Source organism: Lissotriton vulgaris, chromosome 4_1 (assembly GCF_964263255.1).
Source record: "Lissotriton vulgaris chromosome 4_1, aLisVul1.2, whole genome shotgun sequence".
Taxonomy (NCBI): domain Eukaryota; kingdom Metazoa; phylum Chordata; class Amphibia; order Caudata; family Salamandridae; genus Lissotriton; species Lissotriton vulgaris.
The window spans coordinates 920,162,850-920,177,738 of NC_141691.1; the positions used below are offsets into that span (position 1 = coordinate 920,162,850).

Genomic DNA, 14,889 nt, shown 5'->3' on the forward strand with positions numbered 1-14,889 from the left:
TTCCCCCTTACTTGTCTTGCTGCTGCATTGGCCGGAGATAGCCACTGCATGGCTTGAGCCCTGCTACCCCAGGCAGGGGAGCAGGGAAGGAGATCTTCCTTGTAACTTTCCTGCAGCTAGACAGGACCCTCCGGTACTGGACCGCATAGTCCTGAAGGATCAGTATGCATTTCGTTGCCCCATCTTGGTCTCCAGGCATTTTCCACGAGGGCAGAGGATGAAGAGCTGAAGCCGATCCTCAACCTAATTTAGTCTGCTGCAGTAGTGGGGTGGCTGACTGGCTGTGGGACACCATTTATGACCACCAACACCAGAAAGGGACCACTCTTTTCTCCAGTGGATGGGTCCTAAATTAAGTAATAGTCACAGGCTTTCTGGCCCTGGATTCTAGCCAAACCTGCATTTCGGTGCACCCTTCTGAGAGGCCAGGAGCATGGGACCTTGGCACTAGCGCTCACATCCCTGCTTTGCCAAGTTACTAATTGTTCGCTCCCCCAAGTAAATGTTGGAGACAATGGGTTACCACTAAGAACGGCAGAAGTTTCCCTATTATACGCATACACCAGAAAGCTACCACAATGGTTGTATGTGTGTGTGTCTAAAGGGGCAAAATGATTGAGTTCAGATGTACTTTGATCCAGGTATGTGAAAAGCTTGATGCATATAATTTGTGTTAAATCGCTCTATAGCCAGCCAGATTGCTTTTGGTATCCGAGGTAAAATAAAGGAAGGCCCCTTTATTCCTTTATTCTAATTAATATTTCCCAGTTTTTCAACTCCATCTCGGATTAAGAGTTGACAATATGAGATTATGGACAACCATTAACGTCCCCTTGCCTGCCAAACTTTTAAAAGAAAATATTTAGGCCTTAGCAGAATATAGATCCAACAATATCCATGCGTCCTTACAGAGAGGCTATGTTCCTACTGCTCAAAAACACGCAATCGCCCCTCCACCTCAGTTTAGAGTACTTAACATAAATCCCTCCAACTACAGACAGATCTCGACACTTCTGCTCTTGGGGGAAAATATACTTGAAAAAGTTGATGAAACCCAAATTATGTTTAATTACTTACTATCTGGTGCTCATTCTTGCTTTCACCTCTCAAGAAGAACCAAATGCCATATTCTGTTTCTAAACCAATTTGCCAAACGCCCTTACCAGTGGTGGCTCCTCCGCTATGGCAGAGGAGCGTCACCCCACAGCTTTCAAGCAGTGCGAGACGAGAAGTAGAGACATAAAACGATAATAGCTTTTAGTTATTATTATTTTATGTTTGTGCTGCTTGGCGAGCCACCCACACCAATCATGCACACTTTTCCCATTCTCCATGCAGGCTACATTACAGTTTGCCTGGATAACATGCCCAGGCCCCTATTCCCTGGTTGAGCATCAAACCAGGACGCTCAAAGCCAATCACAACACTGCATTGCAGCGTTGATAGGTCAGGGGAGCCTGGGTGCCCACCAATCACAATGCTGCCTTGCAGCATTGTGATTAGTCAGTGGGACCTGGCTGTGCTTTCTGTTCCTTAGGGAGAGCAGGAGCAGTAACGCAGGACCCGGCGGGAAGGTAAGTAGATTTTTTTTAAATGTTATTATGCGCAGCCTCGTGCAACACCTCCACCATGCCTACAACGCCCCTCAAGCCAAGCCAGGCGCCACTGGTCCTTAGCATCCATCAACTCCTCTCCTTCCTTCTCTTTCTGGCATTCATGATCTTCCTACTCTACACCCAATCTGTCTGCCTATCCCCACTTCCCTAAACCCATCCTACTTTCTTTTGCCACCGTCCCATCCTCTTAATACCTCTCTTCACAGATTTGCTCCTTTATCCGTTTCTGAAATTTGTTTTCATACCTCTTGAATATTTATTCTTGACTAGATCATTAGTTGCATGCTGCATCTGGAATCTATACCCCTGTCGCTTGTTGCGCATTCCACATAATTACATATAAAAAAAGTAAGTAAATGAGCAGCTCTTTATTAGGTATTCCTTTAAAAATATAGTGCACTGCCACTCATTTGCAAGTTTCTATTGCTCTAAGATGTACTGAAACTGGCTTAATAGGCCGCATTAAGTATGTTGATGCACGATTTAGGTTACAATTAGTGGCAGAAATTGGTCCCTTTGTGCCTTCCTGTACATACATAATGTTGACCTATGAGCACATGTTCTTATCTACATTGCAAAGTAGGAATGATCTCTTCTGTTCAGGCTAGTGCAAATCCAGCATAGTCTGCATCTGTCTCTTCCAGAATTCATACCAGAGCTACACTCCAGAGATTGATGGATATACTACAGGTTGTTGATTTGAATCTCAATTATGTTGCCAACATTCATGCTTCCTAGGTTAGCATACCACTGTCTTAAAGAGTTTGTATTGACTTGTTCAGGTGGAAAGTTGTGAAAAAACGACACTTTGTCATTTGAGCTGAACATTGAGGATGGTAGTCCTTGCCAGAAGAGACAAATTGATGGTGAACAAAAACTTCCATGTTTTGACACTAAGGGGCACATGTATGAAAGAAGCATTTTGCGATTACCAAATAGCAATTTCACCGAATCACTATTTTGGAATCTCAAAATGTTATGTATGTAGGAATCTCCATAGATTTTGCAATTCCTTAATATTACCTATTAGGTGATTCAGTAAATTACGAATCACTAATTATTACATTATAATACTCTATTCGTTCCTATGGGCGAAAAGGCCCATAGGTGCAAACGCTTTTGCATGAGCTAATTTGCGATTACCTAACTGATAATCACAATTTAGCTAATACAAAGCTGAAGGCCACCCCTGAAGCACCCCAAAAAAGAAAATGGGCACATGTAAAGCACACACATGCCCTAGAGCGGTGTGTGAACTACATGGCTCTTTGAAAAATGCACAAAACTGCATTTTTCAAAGTTTGCACATGGTTACCTTCAACTTAAAGTTGATATTAATAGCATTTTCCAAATGCACAGTTTACTTTTGACAAAGGCGTTTTACATGTGCATTAGGGATTCGTAAGTTGCGATTCCCTATTTGCATTCGCAATTTAGGTAATCGTTAAAAATTGTGATCACCTAATTGCCGAATCCCAAATCCTTTCATACATTCAGAAAGACCATTTTGCATTCGCAAATGGCCGAACTTCGCAATTCACACTATCTGATTCACTCTGTACCTGAAATACAGTCTCTAAATTACTTTCAATTGATTCCTTCTCACCTTTGTCTTTACCCTTTGCTAATTCCTTGGTTTTTTGTAAGTTGAGCTTAGGCAGCGCGTGTGCTGTCTCCTTAAGACATGTATTTACTCTTTGGGCTTACAGTCCATCTATTGCCTTTTTATTTGTCCCTTCGATTGTCGTTAAAAAATGCTTGCTTGCTAGCAGTTAATCCTTCCTCTTTGTCCCTCCTCTTTGTGTTTGGTTTCCTCCTACAGAGCACTGCCCAATTACTGTTAATATCATACTTGTGTGTTTCTGCTCATTTGGGAGACTATTTTTTTCTTTGATTTCTGCTTGTCACTGTTTGTCCGTCTACGGTGGCTCAGCTTTTTTGCCAGTCACTTAATCTCCTCCTCCTGCTCAATTACTGAGATGAAACGTCAGATGTAGTTTTTCTTAATTTTGTCAGACTTCAAAGTGTGAGGATTTTCCTGAAACCCCTCCTGTTTCGCTGCTTGTTGCTTTAGCGAGCCTCAGTCACCCGACCTTCAGCAGCCCAACCTTGCAGCACATTTAAGGGCAAGGCTTGGGCAACTCTTGTTCTATTTTCTCTGGCGCTTGTTTATATAAATATATATGAGCGCTAGTTTCATTACACAATGTCAGAATGTTTTTTTTGTATGGATTGCGAACTCGACTAACTCAAAGGTATTGAAGTGCTTTAGAAAAGCGCCCGTTACATTATACAAGGTCAGGTTTCTTTTTCTTGTTTTTAGGTGCGCACAGAATAAGTGAGGCCGAAGCTACACAAGTTTATTCATTATTTCCCCTCTACCTGACAAATGGGAGCAGCATTCGTCCCTCCCACCTACTCATGTTGCTGCATGCCCGCCCAGCTGCCTTTTCCTGCCACTTCCTCCTGTAAGAGCTCTAATTTCAAAGCGCATTCACAGCAGTTCCCCATGGACAGAGCCATTTTGTATTATATAATGTGAACTCAAGTGACCCGAAGGTGTAGGAGCTCTGTATATGAGCTCTAGTTACATTACACAAGGTCAGATTCATTTTTAGAGACATTTTTATAGAGTGCAAACTTGACTGGCCCAAAGGTATAGGAGATCTTTACAAAGCGCCAGTTATAATACAAAAGGTTAGGTTAAATTTTTTGGTTTTAGTGCTCAGTGATTAAGGGATGCCGACTCCAACACCGGTTATTAATTATTTCCCCTCTACCTGACAATTGAGAACATTTGGTTGTTGTTGCTAAATCCAGTGCTCCTATACCCAGCTCCTGGGACAATGGGCAGGGGCTTTCAGGTAAACAGATGGTGCAAGTAGTTTTTTTGAATGGAAAAATCTGGATAAGGGTGCTTTGGTGAATAGAGGACTAGGTGAGGAGGGATGTGATTTCTCTGCCAATGGAAAGTATGCACTGCTTTTTTTCATAGGCTGTTCAATACTCTAGTGATGCAGTCGCCAACAGAATGTTATAGTGCTGTTGACTTGCATCAGAGCATTTGTCTTTCTGTCTATGTTAAAAAGCTGTTGAACATGTCCATAAATGTTTCCTGAAGCAAACATGTCTTCCTGAATCACACTGCATGACCCAGTGTGTAGTAATTATATAGCTAGTCAGTCCCTGGCTGCACATAACCCAGGATAATGTGCTGCATGGCTAAACACTTATAAAGTCCCAAAGACAAGGCTTGTTGGCTTTGCCAATGCTTGTCTTTTTTCTAGCCTACATCTTCCCCTTATTGTTTTTTGCATCTTACCACAGGCTCTTCGAAGTCAACATTGGTATAAGGAATGGGTGGCCCTGAATTGGGACAACCATAGGCCGAGTAAATCTGACTTCCTGGCAAACAGTGGGCTCATAATCTTTTGTTCTCTTCCAGGGGATCCTCCTCAATAGTCATAAGCATTAGAATATTCCTGCCCATGCGCGGGGCTCCGGAAACACTGTATTACATGTGATATATATTCACAGAAAAAACCATAGGTTATAGACCATATATAGTTAGGAATTTGCATTTACAAAACCTTGAAAATTCACTGAAAAAACCATAGGTTATAGACCATATATAGTTAGGGATTAGCATTTAAAAAACCTTATTTTATTTGCACAAAACCATTGAAATTCCATATATAGTTAGTTGCACTAACTATATATCGCGGACCCGCAATCCACTGCTAATGATGTCACATATTACATCATTCATGACATGGTCAGTGACATCACTGATGACATCACTGATGACATCTCAAATGACATCACTGATGACATCACTGATGACAACACCCAGTGACTGTATGTTTCTGTAAAGTTAAAATATGTCTTACATATTGAAGAATGAGTGGATGTATAAGTGTCTGGATGAAGGATTTAGTAGGTGCATGACTGACTGTATGAGAGAATGATTAAATGTGTCTCACTGAGTGTATGGGTTAGTGATTAAAGTGTCTTAATTTGGCAATCATTATTTATGTTGTTCTGTAAACTGCTGCATGTTTAAATCAGTAGCTATATCAGTAACTATATGGGTTATTGAATGGTTGCCCAAGTATTTGTATGGGAGACTGAGTATGTGTGTGGGTGGCTGGGAGGTGTATAACTCTGTGCATAGATGTGTGAGCAGTTGATTCCCTAGGTGTATGGGTTCAAAAGTGCATGTAGAAACAGCTGTATGGACAGTTGACTGTGTGCATGAGTATATTGGTGAGTGAATGGATATCTCAGTGCTACATGTCAAAGTAAGTACATATGTAAAACACACTCCATGTGAGAGTTGACATATATAAATAACTGAACATAAGAGCCAGTGAATGTGTGAGTGGCTGTATGAATCATTGTGAACTTGTATCAAGGATTGTATAAGAGAGTAAATATGTGTTACTATATGTTTGAATAAGTAAGGTGTGTATAACTGTATAGTTGAGGAAATGGAGATGTGATTGATTCTTTGCATGACTGACTAGGTGTGTGAGTAACTCCATGGATGTGTGACAGTCTGTGAGTGCCTGTTTACACTGAGTGTATCTAAGGTTATATTAGAGTCTGAAGATGTATTATCACATAAATGATATCATCAGTGATGTAATCAGTAATGTCAAATGAGATGTCAGTGATGTCATCAGTGATGTCATTTGAGATGTCATCAGTGATGTCATCAGTGATGTCACTGACCATGTCATGAATGATGTAATATGTGACATCATTAGCAGTGGATTGCGGGTCCGTGATATATAGTTAGTGCAACTAACTATATATGGAATTTCAATGGTTTTGTGCAAATAAAATAAGGTTTTTTAAATGCTAATCCCTAACTATATATGGTCTATAACCTATGGTTTTTTCTGTGAATTTCATTGGTTTTTTAAAAGCTAATATCTATAGCTGTAAAATATATTCTTTATTAAGTGACGTATCACGTAGCCCGTGAGACGCCTCATGATGCATCGCATAACCGTGACGTATCGTCTCTGCAGCGCAAACCAAACCCAAAACGTAAGCGCGCCAGAACACGCTTAAAGATATATATATATATTTATTTAACCTTAATTAGACAAAATCCACACGTGCACATATCACAAACGTTCAAAAAACACAATATGTCGGACTCCCGTTACGCTGCCGGTTAGCTGCCCGGTTAACGTACCAGGAAGCACCTTTACCGCGAAAAATCGCAATTTTTTTTTTCTTTTGCCCCGCAGGGAACTTTAATAGCCCCCTCATCAATCCTAGGGGTTCAGGAGGGGTCTGCCTTACCCCTTTCATTCATTTACACCTTTTTTTTTTCCACCTCTTGTCTCTCGATCCTACCGAGAGACAAGATGGCGGCCACTCTGGACTGTTTACAATGTTGACAGCCAATCAGCTACTCCTCAGGATTTTTTTTTTTTTGGGCCCGCGTGGTTTTATAATATCCCCCTCATCAATCCTATGGGGTCAGAATGGGTCTACCTTGCCCTCTTTCCTTCATTTCCCCCTTTGTTTTGGTCTCCTCTTGTCTCTTGATCCTACCGAGAGACAAGATGGCGGCCGCTTCGGACTGTTTACAATGTTGACAGCCAATCAGCTACTCCTCAGACTCCCGTTACACTGCCGGTTAGCTTCCCGGTTAGCTGCCCGGTTAGCTGCCCGGTTCGCTTACCAAGACGCGTCTCTACGGCGAAAAAATCGGATTTTTTTTTTTTTGGGGCCCCGCGTGGCTCTATAATATCCCCCTCATCAATCCTAGGGGGTCAGAAGGGGTCTACCTTGCCCCCTTTCCTTCATTTCCCCCTTTGTTTTGGCCTCCTCTTGTCTCTCGATCCTACAGAGAGACAAGATGGCGGCCGCTCCGGACTGTTTAGAATGTTGACAGACAACGGAGGGCCAATCAGCTTCGCATCGCAAAGTTCCGATACGCGAAAAGTTCGCTAACCGGATCGCTGCCCGGAGCGCTGCCCGGAGCGCTGTTACAGATATATATCTTGATTTAAACGTTAATTTCTCAAAATCCACTGAAGCACATATATTGAGACCTAGCAAAGGCACATCGGGCTAACAGTCCCTACAATTTTGCCAAGTTTCGTGGAAATCCATTCAGCCGTTCGGGCTAAAAGTGAGTCCAACCGCCCTATGGAAATTAACATGGGAAAAACGCGTTTTGGGACCCCCCTTTTTTCTCGGCCTCCCTTGACGAACCCCCCCCAAATTTCCAGGAGCTGCTCAGAAACAAAATGTGCCATTTTCCTGAAAATTTCAGCCGATTCCGTCCACAAACGCCAAAGTTATTAGACATAGAATTTTCAGAAATCCCATAGGGAAAAAATCCTAACTATATATACCTACTAGCGACCGCCAGTAGGTAATATATATATATATATATATATATATATATATATATATATATATATATATATTACTGCAGCCTAATAAACACTAGAGCTGAATCATGCTGTAAAGAATTTCCACCATACATGAATAAAATGCATTAGAAACATGAGAAACAACAACAAAGTTTATTTAGAAACTGTTTTAATGCTCAGAAAGCAGTAGAAATGCTAAAAAAAAATACTGAAATCATAGAAAGCTCCCAGGCTGCATTGGAAATACACAGTCTAAAAAGACTGAAAAGCCAACCTGTAGCTGCATAGCAATAAACTGACACCGTACCTTTAAGGCACTCCTGACCCCCAGCTTCCCATCATGCCTCAGGGGTGACAGTTAGGTCAGTTTTTCTTTGCAGAGACTGCATAAAGGTTAACAATATCTCCAAAGTATAGTAGCCCTTTGCCCGGGGAGGTGGGAGGGTTGCTTATGACTTTGAGGAGGATACCCCTGGAAGAGAACTAGGATTACAGGCAAGTAACTAATCCATCTCTTCCAGGGGATCCTCATCAATAGTCATAAGCATTAGAATAGTGAGCCTCACCTCCTCTCCCTGCGGACAAAGGAGCAACAAAACAGTAATATCATTAATAAGCCTAGAAAAACTAAGCTTGTACAGGCAGCAGGCTACCCAAATAGATTCCTCAAGGAGGCTTGTCCTACTTGAGTATCAGTCCTGGAATCAGATTCTAGGCAGTAATGCCTCGTAAGGGTATGAACTGATCTCCAGGTTGCAGCCTTGCAAATCTGTGACATAGGGACATCATGTAAGAAAGCTACCTTGGCCGCTTTTCCCCTAGTAGAGTGTGCCTTAAGTGACAACAGTAAAGGCTTGCCCGCTAGCTGATAAGCCAATTTAATACAGGAGACAATCCATCTGGAGATGGATCTCTTAGCAGCTGGAAAGCCCGTTCTCATGGAAACTATAATTGACAAATAGCTGATCGTCTTCCTAATACCCTTCGTATTTTCCAAATAAAATGTAAGCACTCTTTTGAGGTCCAAAGAGTACAGCGACCGCTCAGCCGGGGTCACAGGGTTTGGAAAAAAGGATGGAAGAGAAATGGACTGATTAATATGAAAATCAGACAACCTTTGGTAAGAAAGATAGATGCACCCTTAAGACTACTCTGTTGTGGTGGAAAACAGTGTAAGGTTCTTTTGTACACAGCGCTTGGATTTACTTACTCCGCGCGCTGATGTAATGGCAAATAAGAAAGTGGCCTTTCTAAGATAAATGCTGTAATGAGGCTTTGTGGATGGGCTCAAAAGGAGGTCCCATCAACTTGGATAACACTAGGTTCAACTCCCAAGGAGGAGAAGGATTTCAAACAGGGGGGTAAACTTTCTTCAACCCCTGGAGGAAGTCCTTGACCACTTGCATCTGGAAGAAAGATGTTTGGCTCAGCGATTTCCTATACGCCGTAATGGCTGACAAGTGCACTCTAATAGAAGCATACTTCAACCCAGATGTTGCTAAGGAAAGAAGGTATGGAAGAATAACATACTCCTGCCTTTTCATAGGGTCAAGGTGACACTCCCTACACCAAAGATAAAACCTCTTCCACTTGAAAGTTGATGTTGCAGCGTCCAGGTGCTCTGGCTGTCATCCTTTATTTGGAGGTTGTCTCACAATCCCAATGCCCCCTCCTCACCCTCCATGGCCACCTTATGAAGATGCAATCATCATGCTTGAGCCTGGATTGCTGAGATGGGGAAGGTCCCAAGATGGTGGCGATTAGTGCTGATGTTGGCTTTTGATCAAAGCTGACCACATTAGTGTAGGTGTGTCTGAAGTCCCAACCGGCACCTGGTCATCTCTGCTACCTGTGCTGTAACCCCTTGGGCGTCATCTGTTGGGGTCCCTGAGGGCCACTGGAGCTACCAGCAGTGGCCGCATATTCCTGAATTTGGATTGCGGACCAGCTGAGGCCCGAGGCTAAATAGGGGTACAAACTGCAGGATGGTGCTGCGTGCCTTGAAGCACCAAGCCACTGTCAGTTTCCTTCAGGCTTGTCCATACTCAACTAAGGGCCCACAGTGAGTACCCCACCTGGTCCTTTGCTGGGTCTCCTGGGAGAGGAGCGATTGAGACTCTTGTTCACCTCCACTCATCCGCTTCACATTCGGAGAGCGATTGGGGAATCAGTGGGCCCAGGAGGGTTGAGTGCCCTGCAGGTTCACAGGACTGTGGGGAGGCAGCTGCTTCCACTACCTCCATCATGTGGGGATTGCAGAGGACTAAGGAGACTGCCGGGGCTTGCGTGACTTCCGGTGGGGGGGGGGGGGGGGGGGATCCCCACCCCTCCCATTGAGGACAAATTGGATGTTATCTTAGCAGCTATTGGGTTGACACAGGATGCCCTTGAGGGGAAAATCGATTCCAGGAGGAGCTTAATCTGGACATTCAGCGCATTCACAGGGATCCATTCAGGCGCAATCCACAACGTACAAAGCCCCGTAAGATACTAGTGAATTTTCACACATTTCAACTCCAGGATCATATCTTAAACTTAGCTTTAAAACAAAAATCCTTGGCAGGCGACAGCTTTTCTTTCCAAGTGCGTTCAGACTTGTCGCACGCGACCCTGGATAGACAATGGGAACTGGGTCGGAGGATGGAGGCATTCAGGAATTTAGGTGCATCTGTTCAGCTGAACTTCCCTGCAGCTCTTAAGATCATGTTAAACAACAAAATGTTCAACGTCCATACTGTACAAGCAGCAGATGAACTATTGCTAACTTTAGGTGCCTCTAAAAAGTCATTTCAGCTGCTTTTATACAATCAACCTCATAGAGTGTATAGTGCATAGTGCTTAAAAAATCCTAACTCAAAAAGATCCTGCCTAATAGAAGGAAAATAGAAGGTAAAATTAACAGCTTAATTCAGGAAAGAAGGAAAAAAGGGAAAGGGGGATCACTATCACGAAAACCTTTACTTATAAAGAAAAGAAAAAAAAGGAGAAAAAAAGGGGGGAAAAAAGAAAAAATCGGCAAGATAGAAAAAAAAACACATACCGCATATTAAAATTCACAAAAAGTAGGACTGTATGAACTCCTCTCTCCTTGCACAAAACCACATAACCACATAGCACATATAGACACCACTATAAGTTATCTATCTAGTCAAAACTCCGCACTGTGGTTCATTAGACTTAGACATATTTGGCCCTCCATTATCCCAATTTAGGAGCGTCCCGCCAGAGCGTAGATAGAGCATCAGGGGTATCACAAACCGGATTCCTTCCGGTTGGATAATCAAGGGTTCCTCAGGGGTGGGGGTGAGGGGATCACAAGGGAAAAGGTTAGGGGAATAAAAAATAAAATGTTTATCATTTCTAAAATGGCGGCTGAAAATTCCATAAATAAAAAATGGGCGAATCTTACGTATTTTAGCAACATTAAGGAGAAAGTATTGGCAGGACTCTTAACCAATTTCAGTAGATACGCAAAGTATGAATACCATTAAGATTCTCTCCTGGAATGTTAATGACCTGCGCACCAAACCTAGAGCTAGCACAATAGTACAATATATCCGTGACTTTGGTGCCCAGGTCATTATTCTCCAGGAGACCCACCTGGTTGAAGGGGAAATATTAGATTTGGTAAAAAAGAACAGATGGATAGACCTATCAGTCTCCACTTCCCAGACAGTTAATACAAGAGGGGTGGTCATACTAGTTAAAAAAAACATTACTACAAAGCTCTTGAAACAAAAGGTCGATCCTCACGGTAGATGGACAATCGCGACTGTTATGATTGGAGGGTCAAGTATTACACTGGTTGGCTATTATGGGCCTAACTGCGATGACCCATCTGTCCTGGCCACGTTGTTCTCCGAGCTGTTACATTTTCCAGAACCCATGATAATAGCGGGTGACTTTAACATCATGCTTGATCCAAAGTTGGACAAATCCACCGCTAGCTGACAACAGGTACATTCTAAATCAAGAGATCTTCTGATTAAAAATATGCATCAATACGGATTTATCGATATTTGGAGGGAAAGGTCGGGTTTGAAATCCGTTTTTTCTTTTAGAAACTATAAGTACCGCCATAGATCAAGGATAGATTTTATATTGGTTAACAAGTCTTTGGAAAAGTCAGTAAGAGATATAACCTACTTACCCTCACACCTGCCCAATCACTCGGCAGTACTGTTGGACTTTGAACTACAGTCCCAAAACGTGACAAGGTCATGGACAATCAACAGATCCTTTCTTATTTCTCCTGAGGATCTGGACTGCTTAAAGGTGGAGACGCAGGAATTTTTTTAAATTAACATTGATACAGCGACATCTAGTTTAGTATGGGATGCTTTTAAATGCTCTTTGAGAGGGATCATCAAGAATAAAACCTTATATCGTAAGAAACAATACACCCAAGAGGTTACACTGATAGAGGCCAATATACTAAAAGCTCAATCAGATTTAGAAAACTTAAATAACTGTCCAGATCATGTTATACTGACTAAACAGGAGGAGCTTACAAAACTTAAAGGACAAATGGCTTCTCTATTAAATCAGCGTATTTTGCAGAGGTGGGAAGCTAGTAAACTTGCTAATTTTGAATACGGTGAAGGGGCAGGCAAATTATTAGCCTGGAAGTCAAGAACAGACCAAACACATAATAACATTGGCTCTATAATATCGGATTCTGGTACAGCATCTTCGGATCTTGAAATAAGAGCTTTCAAAGATTTTTTCCAGGCAATTTATAGAGAGGATAATAACATTACCTCTATTGATGTAGAAAACTGGCTTAACAAAATTACCCTACCGGCACTCTCTAAAGAACAGGCGAACCTATTAGACCACCCAATTACGGCGGAGGAGGTATTATCAGCAATATCAAATACTAAATCTGGTAAGGCAGCAGGCCCGGATGGTCTCCCGGTCGAGATCTATAAATATATTGCACCCGACATCGCCCCTTTTCTTACAATGCTATTTAACCTGATACTGATAGGAGATCTACCTCCTACATCGTGGAGCAAAGCTTCCATTACGTTAATTTTGAAACCAGGCAAAATAGCTACGGCCTGTGGTTCATATCGCCCAATTTCAGTTCTCAATGCGGACTATAAGATTTTTGCATCTATACTAGCCAAACGAATGGGACAGGTAGCTCCCTTAATCTTACATCCTAACCAAAAGGGTTTCGTAAAGGGCCGTCAACTTTACGAGTTAATCTATGACCTAATAGGTGCAATAGACATGGCAACTACTTCAACACTGCCCTTGGCCCTTCTCACCTTAGACGCAGCCAAGGCCTTCGACAGGGTTAATTGGAAATACCTGTCGGGGGCTTTGGATAAATTTGGGGTGGGCCAAGCTTTTCGTAGAGCGGTGGAACTATTGTACCACGAACCTTCAGCCTCGGTCTTGGTTAATGGTGGACTGTCGGAACCTTTTGCTATTACAAGAGTCATCCAGTAGGGCTGTCCGCTTTCGCCCTTACTCTTTGACATCTATATGGAGCCATTCGTCCAACTGATTGGTGAAGATATTAATATCACTCCATTTAGTTAGAGATTGGGAAAAAAAAGTATCTCTATACGCTGACGATCTCATGATCCTAACATCTGATATCAAAGCAGCGTTTCCATCAGTTATTAATCTGGCACAAGAATTCAGCAATATTTCTGGCTACGAAATTAATGCCACAAAGACCGAAATGATGACATAGAATATCACTAATAATCTACTTCCAGTACAACCTTGTGATAGTATGAGATATTTGGGTATAAAAATCTTAAAAGATATCAGATCGCCCATACAAATTTTACTCAGGTAGCCAAAGACTGCAGGAACATAATGAATTCTTGGAGACCTCTTTCATTGATTCTCTTAGGTAGATCAAATTTGGTCAAGATGTCCATTTTACCCAAGTTAACCTTTATTTTCAATAGTTTACCACTTTACTTTGAAAAGAAAATGATAGCAATGATGCAGAGTGGCATCACCTCATTTATATGGAGGAACAAGATAGCAAGAATTTCTTGGAATAAACTAAGGCGTCGCAGGGAGAAGGGAGGTTTGGCCGGCCCTGATATTCAAATTTATGCCTGGGCATTTCAGATGACACATGCCCGAATCTTATTTAAAACTCTAGCTGACCAGGGTATCGGCCTTATGTTTTCAACACTACTAAAATGTGAAGGTTTAAATCAGGTGGGATTCTTGTTCAAGTTTGGGGATCCAAAATTTTTTAGGAAGATTAAGTTGAAGATACTACAGGGCCTAGCGAGAACTTGGTATAATCTTAGAACAACTACCAAAATAGGGTACTATTCAAACGGTTCTCCTATATGGGACCTTCCGGACCCACCAGAGTCACTAAAGATGCATTGATAAGCCTGCTAAAAGAAGCTGGGATCATAACTTTGGGAGATCTCTTTTTTGAAGGGGAAATGTTCTCCTGGGAACATCTAACGAGAAAGGTAGGCCCCAATCTATCAAGACTTAAATTTCTCCAGATCTCTAGTTGGGCGATTGCACAAAATTCTGACACCACTCGTCATCCAAAAGGATTACTGGGAGGCAGCAGTCAACTAGAATCTTCTCTACTCGACAATACCTTAAAAACTAAAGAGATTTCACATTTCTAGAACTTAATCCTAGAGGAAATAGACTGAGTATTCCACCTTCCAGATCAACTTTGGGGTTCTAGTCTGCCGACATTAAATATGAATGAACTATGGGAGATATCTTTCACTGTGTTATGGGATATTGTCAAACCAGCTTTGCTGCGAAGAAACCACTCTTTTACCCTTCACAGGGCTTACTATTCTCCTCAAAGGTTGTCCAAATTCTCATCTGGTACACCAGTAGTTTGCCCACGGTGTGGT

General features: G+C 42.2%; 1 protein-coding gene across 1 annotated transcript in view; it reads left to right on the plus strand.

Moving 5' to 3' along the window:
- SYCP2L (synaptonemal complex protein 2 like) overlaps positions 1-14,889 on the plus strand; it is a 1,791,741-nt gene that overhangs the window by 385,323 nt on the left and 1,391,529 nt on the right. The window lies entirely within an intron of this gene.